Below are 9,239 nucleotides of genomic sequence, written 5' to 3'. Positions count from 1 at the left end.
ATCATTCATGTTTGGTGGGCTAATAACAACAACAACAACAATAATAATAAAAACAGTGAGGAAAAACGAAATGTCTATTCATTAAGCAAGTACAGATTCAACTTCAAGGGAAAGTAAATTAAAGTAAAATACAACAGGCTCTCCTGAACAAAGCCAGCTAGTGAAGCAAACATTTAACTAGAATTGACCTCAGACTACCAAATTATCTTTCAGGTTTAAGATCTCTTAATTATAAATTAAGTTTTCAAAAGAAAAAAAAAATAGTCAATATCATTTTAATAATTTGATAAGGCAAATCTGGTTAAACCTGAAGAATGGATCTACACTAGAGGGCTTTATATGGCCTGAAATAGCTGAAGTTAACTTTTTCTTCTTTGATTCATTCACATGACTACTCTAAAATTACTTCCAGCTCTCTGCACCATTGCCTGTAAAAACTTGTGAAATAATCTTTTCATGCTGATCCTTATCATTCTCACTTTCCTTTATGCAAAAAGGATGAATCATAATGTTGAGATTCAATCTAAAAGCACTCTTAGAGTCTCACCTTAACAAAAGAGAACTTGTTCCCTTATCAGTTGCTACGTTTACCTACTGGATGCCTTTTCAGAAGTTGCATCCATTTTCAAAGAAAATATATTCATGTAAAATTTAATATATAGGGTCAAGTACCCCTCTCCATTGACAGAAAACTCTTTTTGGAAGCAGCAGGTAACAAGATCAAAGTGTACATTAAATTGAGCTGCAGGGCTACGATGGGTTAGTTAACAGTCATCTACAACAACTGTGTGACAAGGGTAGATTGCTGAAGACCTCTGACATAGCTCCTAAAAAGCAACATGACATGAGAGGTTGTTAAATCACTGTGTTAAACCACCGTGGCTTTCTGTAGCCCATGATCCTATAGCTGTGCAGTGCCCTAAATGACTGTGATGTTACTTTCTGGATGCAATACTTAGTGCCAAGCTTCAGGTTTAATTCAGATAGTAAAAAAAGATGTGCTATCTCTGCCAATCTCAACTATGAGGATATTTCAATTTAAAGGGTCTAGCAGCCTTTCGTGAAGGTATAACCCCTCTCAGACTAATCAGATAAACCATCTGCCAGTATTTCTGCAATCAATATGCAGATTGCCTAAAACGGTCCATGTAGTTAAGAAGTAAGCAGACCTAGAAGCATATCATTGCTCAGATGCTCCTGTGGCTGCTCTGTTAAGAAGGGCATAACAACAGCTACGAAGTCTGTTGTGCCAGGTATGATAAAATGAACAATCTGTTTAGCAGATGTTATTAGGACAATATGCATTTAGGATATTGATATGATTTTCTAATGGGATGACTTTATGATTCACTGGAAAAATCCAGTTAGCTCTATTCAGAGAGCTCTAGGAAGTAGGAAGAGTTATTTTTAGTGTGACTATATTAAAGTACCAGTGTCGGATTAAGACTGATAAAGCTGTTGTCACTAATTCATACCTCAAATGATATTCTGCTCAGGAGTGCCATAACCCAACTTTCAAACAAGCTTCCTTTGATTTGGTTGGGGGGAGGAGGAAAGAAAGCAAGAGAAGAATTGAAAAGCTAAAGTACTTGAGCCTTTTTTCACTGAGTATAAAGCATAAGTGACTGTGTTTGCTTTCTTTTGTCCCAGACAATCTCATTAAATCTGGGGAGCTGAGTTCTGAAAAGTTGGAAAGATTTCATCGAAAAGGTTAAGAGCAATTGGAGATGATGGGATTTACACCTCTTTAGAAATGCTTTTTGAAAACCCATTAAATTTGTGTAAGGCTGTCTGCCCAAGCTGAACTGGGCACTTCTTTTATTGTTGTACTTAATCTTTCAAATGCCAGCTGAGTGGCTATGATTTAAAGAGACATAACACTACTTTGAACCCTTCATTTCTCACTTGGCTACGGGAAACATAAATTGACTATAGTGTCTAAACTAGAAAACTATTTCTTTATTTTTTGAAATTTTCAAATAATTATTATTCTGTGGGAGAGCTTTCTTCTTGTTTCTCTTCTATTACTTTCCTTTCTGGTAACTTGGTGCGGGCTGAGAGATACTGTTAATCTATCAATCTGAATTTGTATCTCCTTTAAACAGAAATATACTTTCACATTCAAAAACTGATGTGGGAGGTTACATAAAGCCACACTTAATCTGGCAGGCCTAACGACTGCCCTTTACTCCAAAATCAGGTAGGTGGAGCAGTAGGAGTCATCATCAAAAGCATAGGCACAAGGCAAGCCTTAAGCAGAAGGTGAGCAACTAGGCTTAAGGCAATTTCCCTGGTGGCTGAAATTGCAAATGCAGGGGCAAAGCATTGACTCATGGTGCTGTGTGTCTGCACACAAAGCAGAAAAATGCAGAAGGACAAGGAAAAAGAACTAAACAATCTAAATACAGAGGAAGAAGTCTAAGCAATAAGACCTCAGAAAGGAAAAGAAAAGAGGTTTAGATGTTTGAATAAAAACTGTTTTTGTTTTTGTTTTTTTTTTTATGATTTTGCTCATTTTTATTCATAGGTTTTAATTCTATGCAAATGGACAGAATTTTAAACAAAACCTCAGAAAGCATCAGTTTCTTCCTCCAACATAAACAGTCTTTTAAGTCCTTTGTTATGTAGTTCACATTTTACACAACAGTTCCATTTCAGGAATTTTTAAAGGTTTGTTAATATATTAATGGAAATTTTGATACAGAATTCACAACCTATCTGACTGTCACATATTCAAGCAAATAAATGAAGGGATTCTGTCATAATTCTGCCATACTTCTGTCATTTATCAATATACTTTAAAAAAATCTAAATTAAAGTATAAAGTTTTACTCGTATTATGCGAGTGCCAGATTCAGGGCTCAGAACTCTCTACTATATAAAAGATACAGCCTATCTCAATAAAGTGGAAGCAAGCCACTAGGGAAGGAAAAGCATGACCTGCACAACCAGTGCATTTACAATAATAGAGGAGCTCACAGGACAAGCATCTACGCATCACCACTGCTGCAGCTCCTATCAACAGATATGAGCAGGGTATCAAAATTCCTTTTTTTTTTTTTTTGATATCAAAATTCCTTTTTTGTGCCTTGTTTTAAAAGCCAATTATTTTCTTAGTTGTTTCACATCTGCTCAGCGAAGAACAGTGATGGTCTGAAACGTGATATTCATAATTTGTCAGGGTTAAGCGGTGGCTGCACATGGCCAGTCCCCATCCTCCTCACCCCGAGGGCACCGGGACAGCCACCGCCATGGGGCCGGGCCGTGGCTGCAGTCAGCACCGCTGCAGTGTTGCAGGGCAGCGACGGACAGCCCTGGCCCGGGCTGAAACGTGGCAAGGCTTTTGACACTGTCTCCCATCACATCCTCGTAGGTAAGCTCAGGAAGTGTGGGCTAGATGAGTGGACGGTGAGGTGGATTGAGAACTGGCTGGATGGCCGAGCTCCGAAGGTTGTGGTGAATGACGCAGAGTCAAGTTGGAGGCCTGTGGCTAGTGGTGTCCCCCAGGGGTCAGTCCTGGCTCCAGTCTTGTTCAATGTATTCATCAATGACCTGAAGGAAGGGACAGAGTGCACCCTCAGCAAGTTTGCTGATGATACTAAACTGGGGGGAGAGGCTAACACACCAGAAGGCTGTGCTGCCATTCCGAGGGACCTGGACAGGCTGGAGAGGTGGGCGGAGAGGAACCTCCTGAAGTTCAGTAAAGGCAAGTGCAGGGTCCTGCACCTGGGGAGGAATAACCCCATGCAGCAGGACAGGCTGGGGGTTGACCTGCTGGAAAGCAGCTCTGCAGAGAAGGACCTGGGAGTGCTGGTGGACAACAAGCTGAGCATGATGTGCCCAGCAGTGTGCCCTGGTGGCCAAGAAGGCCAGTGGTCTCCTGGGGTGCACTAGGCAGAGTGTTGCCAGCAGGTGGAGGGAGGTGATCCTGCCCCTCTCCTCAGCCCTGGGGAGGCCTCACCTGGAGTCCTGTGTCCAGTTCTGGGCTCCCCTGTCCAAGAGAGACATGGCACTCCTGGAGAGAGTCCAGCGGAGGACTACCAAGATGATTAGAGGGCTGGAGCACCTCTCCTCTGAAGAAAGGCTGCGAGAGCTGGGCCTGTTCAGCCTGGAGAAGAGAAGATTGAGAGGCGATCTCATCAACGTGTACAAGTATCTGAAGGGGGGGTGTCAGGAGGATGAGGCCAGCCTCTTCTCCGTGGTGCCCAGCAACAGGACAAGAGGCAACGGGCAGAAACTGAACCACAGGAAGTTCCACCTAAACTTGAGGAAAAACTTCTTTCCTGTGAGGGTGACAGAGCATTGGACCAGGTTGCCCAGAGGGGTAGTGGAGTCTCCTTCCCTGGAGATATTCAAAACCTGTCTGGATGTGATCCTGGGCAATATGCTCTAGAGGACCCTGCTTGAGCAGGGAGGTTGGACTAGATGATCTCCAGAGGTCCCTTCCAACCTCAACCATTCTGTGATTCTGTGATTCTCTGGCCTGGGGTAGGGGAGGCTGGCAGTGCCCGCAGGGCTGGACACCATCAAAGCTAAAACTTGTACAAAGTTTTCAAATATAACATCATCTAGTGTTTATCTGTTTCTGTATAGTTCTTATATAAACACTCACACTACAAATAAACCTGACCAGGTGCTACTGTTCCTTTGCCCAGGAGGCCCTGGGTTGGGCTCCTCATGGCTGCAGGCGACCGGGTTCGCAGGTCTGCGGCAGTCAGGACAGTCCCACACCTCTTGGGGGTGAGGAAAGATGTCCTTTGCCAAATATTCCGCAAGTGGTGAAAGTAATTCCGCTCGAGTTTCAAACGGTTCAAGTACCAGTAGCAGCTTCAAGGTGCTCAGCACGGGTTAAACTGCTTCAACATAGCTGATAAAAGAGCTGCTCCGTGGACTGTCTCATATGTGTTTCTTGTAACCTTTTCAAACAAGTGTCAGGAATAAATTAAGAAAAACAAGGTCTTGTGGCTAAGAAACAATTAACAGTGACCAGCATTAACACTGTCGACTCTCAAAGATTTAGCAGAGTAAAAAAAAAAAAAAAAAAAAAGAGTAAAGTGAGCGAGTAAAATGTAAAATTGCTCACTTACAAAAATGAGTATCTCCAGTCTGCTTGCTAAAGTACGTTTATGCCACATAACACAATATAGGCGCAGCATTATCCTAATGTAGCTATATGGTTCAAGCAGTGTACTAATATTTCTGGATGGCATTATTGAGTGTCTACCTCTCAGAGGTACCACAAGGATACCCGCACTGCCCAGTGACTCGGTCATCCTAACTACATGTAAATCATTAATAGTTCAGCATATTATAACATAAGGCCATCTTTCCGTTAAGTATGCAACATGTATTGTGAAATCTGCACTACAGATGGTTCTGTTCACCCTTGTTTCATGTCACCGGATATATACTGATCTCATCTATCATGTCACTGTTACCCCTCATCAGATCACAGTAACATTACACTGACTCAAGCTTATGTCAGAAAAACTCTTGAAAGCTGCATGAAGTATCATGGCGGAAAATTAAAATAAAGGTTAATGTCCTTTTTTATTGTTGACTAGTTCTCTGAAAAGACCAAAGGGAAGGTAGCCTCTGAAGCCTGATATATTTATTAATCTGAGGACCATCAAAGAGTACCAAATGCAGCAGTCAAGCCTGGCTTATCGTCATGTGAGGAGCAATTACAAGTGGCTGTAGCAGCAGTAGTTGCAGCAAAATTAGCAATTCTGCTCTCAAGTTAGCACTGATGAAATTAAGATGGTAACACACAGGGGCAAGTAAGACATGTTAAATTGAGCAATAGCATAATTGCCAAGCTCAGGACAACCTTCAGATTATTATTTTTTTCTCTAAAAATGCATTACAGAATAAGTAAAACATGCATTCAGTATACTTTATGGGGGTGTGTGTACATTGGTAGAGCAAAAACAATTCTGTGGTTTGTATCACATATATCATAGAAGTTCTTTAGAGATCAATGAAGAGTGAATTTACGCCAGTGAAAAATTTGGATGGATGGCTATACAAATTTAGCAATATCTAACCAGGAAGAAGGTAGAAAAGGAAGAAAATACTTGCTTAATATTAGCCAGAAATTTCCATCCTCCAAGTGGAAGAGTTACTTTTGTTGGTGTGGGGTTAATTCGTTTTCCATCACCTGTTTGATCTTTAGCTTCTTTACCACAAGTCAAATGAAGTGACAGTTAGACATCATAGAATTGCTCGGGTTGTTGAGGTTTTCTTTTTAGATGTGGGGGAGGCACACTCTAATTTTACTATATAACTAGACTGGCTAGCAAATTTAGTCAATAATTACACTGTGATGTCAGCGTACCATTTCTTTATGCCCCAAACACTATATTAAAGACACCTTCTGGCCTGCACAGCCTGCAGTGTCAAACAAGCAGAGAGTGGGAGATGAAAGGATTACCAATGAAAAAATGAGAACAGATAATTCAATAACTCACCAAAGGTCAATGAGCCAGAGCAACAAAGTGCATCCAAATCTCCTGGGTAGTATGTCCACAACCAGCTAGCGTCTCACAAAAATCAATACATATTGTGACCACTGTTGTATGATGACATGGCCTAGGTTTGAACCAGCAGTCCAGGAGTGTGAAGGGTGTCCTGTTCTATTATCTACTAAGGTGTTCTGCAACCTGCATTGATAAAAGAACAAAAGTAATTAACATAAATCCTGCCAATATTAGATTGCTGCACATGTAAAAAAAAGAAAAAAGGAGTCTTGTTCAATAATTTTACTGATTTGTGTGTTTATATATACATTCTATTGGTTGATGCATAAAGTTTATTGATTTGTTTGTGCTTTGGATATTCGCCTCTGTAATAAATTGGTATTTTATGAATTGAGCTGATGTATGCAAAATATATTGGTTGGTGTAGGGATCAATACTCAGAAAAATATATTCTCTGTGGACACATGGGCCATACTATTTTGATGTTTAATAAATTAGATTAGAGCATACGCACACTTGGTCATAAAATAATTTCATTTGCTAGCTGCATTTCTAAACATAGGTATAACTGTTATTAAACTTGTGATGATCTGTAAAATTCTTTGATGTATATAGCGTTATCAGTTATGTTTATCTGAAACTATAAAAATAACTAGAGTAACTACGTAGGTGGATTGACTCCATTTATCTGACAGACTACTTCTACAGAAGCACAAATCAAATTTTTTTATTGGAAATGTACTCAATCCCCAGTTCTAAAAATACAATTTAGAACTGAATATTTGGAAAAATTTTCCAGCCCAATTTTCCAGGTTTTTTCAATGTATGTACTTATTTTCAGGACCTTGAGTACATCAACAGGATCTAATTGTTGCAAACAGCCTCCTCTGGGACCCACACCTGTACATCTTCTGTCCATTGGCCCAAGCGCTGCATTTAAGTTCAGGGTCTTAGCCTCGCCCCTTTCCCTTATCTGAACTATGTTGTAAGGATGTCGTGCCTTGCCTTGCATCTTGCTGCTTTAAGGCCACATAAGTGTCTGGTGGTCAGGGGCCTGTTGGCTGAACCTGGCTGCTGTCACTGGACCTGCTCTGCTCCTCTCATTCAGGTATCGTGGGACTGCCTCCCTTGCGCATGAATCTCTGCCTCTGCCTGCTGTGCTGCCGTCACTGCCTCCCGGTTTGCCTTCCCTTGCAGAGCAGCGCACCCTTGCTGTTCCTGATACCTGTCCTTTTCCGTACCAGAAGTAAACCAAGATCTTTCCAGCAATAGAAACAAAACCCTAGAGATAAGGTGTATATACACAAAGTCTTTTCATGTGCAAGTACAATTTTGTTCTGACTCTCTCTCTCTTAATATATGTAAGCTTTGTAGGAAAAAGTCTTTTTCCGCATAGCTCTAAACTATGCTTTAAAAACGGGTCTTTTGCACAGTGACTATTAAATCAAAATGTACTGAAATAACCTGAGTAGTGTTTGATGTACTTTTTAACGTAGCTACGTGGGAGTATTTCTGGTTTGGACTGCGTTAAAAAGAACAGCAATATTTGTTCTTTCTTGGCAGGATTACTCCCCCTTTAAGAGAAAATGGAAGACGGTAAGGAAACCTATACTTAAGCCTAATCCTAATGTAAAAACTGCACTACTGAGGGAACAGGGAATATGTTGTACCATTGCATGGTAGAGAGAAAAAACACGGCTGTGAATCCTTTAGTTTTATTATTATTAAATTATGCTTTCCAAATGAATATCAAAGCGCAGCAAACTCACTCTAAAGCATATTTAGTGACAGAAACATGAACTGTGAAGCTGATCAGCAGCTGAGTGCTTCAGATGAGAAACAGGCCAAGGGTTTTTTTGGAAAGCAAAAACAGTACCAGATCTGTCAGTGGACTGGGTGTGCCTGTCATTCTTGGTTTCTTCTTGAATGATGAATAGAGGTGCAATGACACTAGTGCAGTACCCCAGACCAAAGTTATCTTGCTAATGGGTCAGTGGCAGAAAGATGAGGTGTGAAGCTGGGTTTAGAGTAAAAACGATGGAGCTTAAGAACAAGATAGAGATAACAGGTTTTTAGCCAGCTTAACACTTGAAAGTCGTAGGGGTCAGTTTTTCATCTATGGGAACTAGCAAAGTATGGTCACATCTTGTTTGTGCTTCTTTCTTTTGCTAAACTTTGTCTAGTCTGCCTGTTTTGTTTAGTTTGTAAATCATCTAGGGCAAAGACCTAGGGCAAATGAGGATAATCTAGCCAGATGTCATCTTGCCAGCTTGTTCAGTGTCCATCACACCGCATATGCAAGATATGGAAAGTAATTATAACTTTAAAACCCTAGTTCTTATTTGACTTCCCACATGGCTGCTACCAATCTGATTTTACTTATAGGGTTCAACAAGGCTTCATATCTGAAGTTATATGGCTAACAAGGGACTCACCCGTTTTCAAAAAAATGTTAATAAGGCTAGATGTGCAGGCAGGTCAGCTTATGCGGCTCTTAAAAGAAGTAGAAAAAGGGTAACAACAAAAAATATTGTTCTTGTAGGTCCTCATTTAGCAATGTGATCCAATGCACTTCAGCTATTTGCACCATTGTTCTTTAGGTGAATTTATTTGGTTAAGCACCCTGTTGAATGAACACCACAGACAAAAGTATGAACAGTGGTCTTCTATTTCACTGCGAAGCTATGATGAACAATAATAAGACTCAATCCAGCTAAAGATGTACTCTACTTAGAGCTCTCTCGAGGAACGTAGAATGTG

This window comes from Struthio camelus, chromosome 5 (assembly GCF_040807025.1).
Source record: "Struthio camelus isolate bStrCam1 chromosome 5, bStrCam1.hap1, whole genome shotgun sequence".
In the NCBI taxonomy this organism is placed as follows: domain Eukaryota; kingdom Metazoa; phylum Chordata; class Aves; order Struthioniformes; family Struthionidae; genus Struthio; species Struthio camelus.
This window is presented reverse-complemented; position numbering follows the sequence as displayed.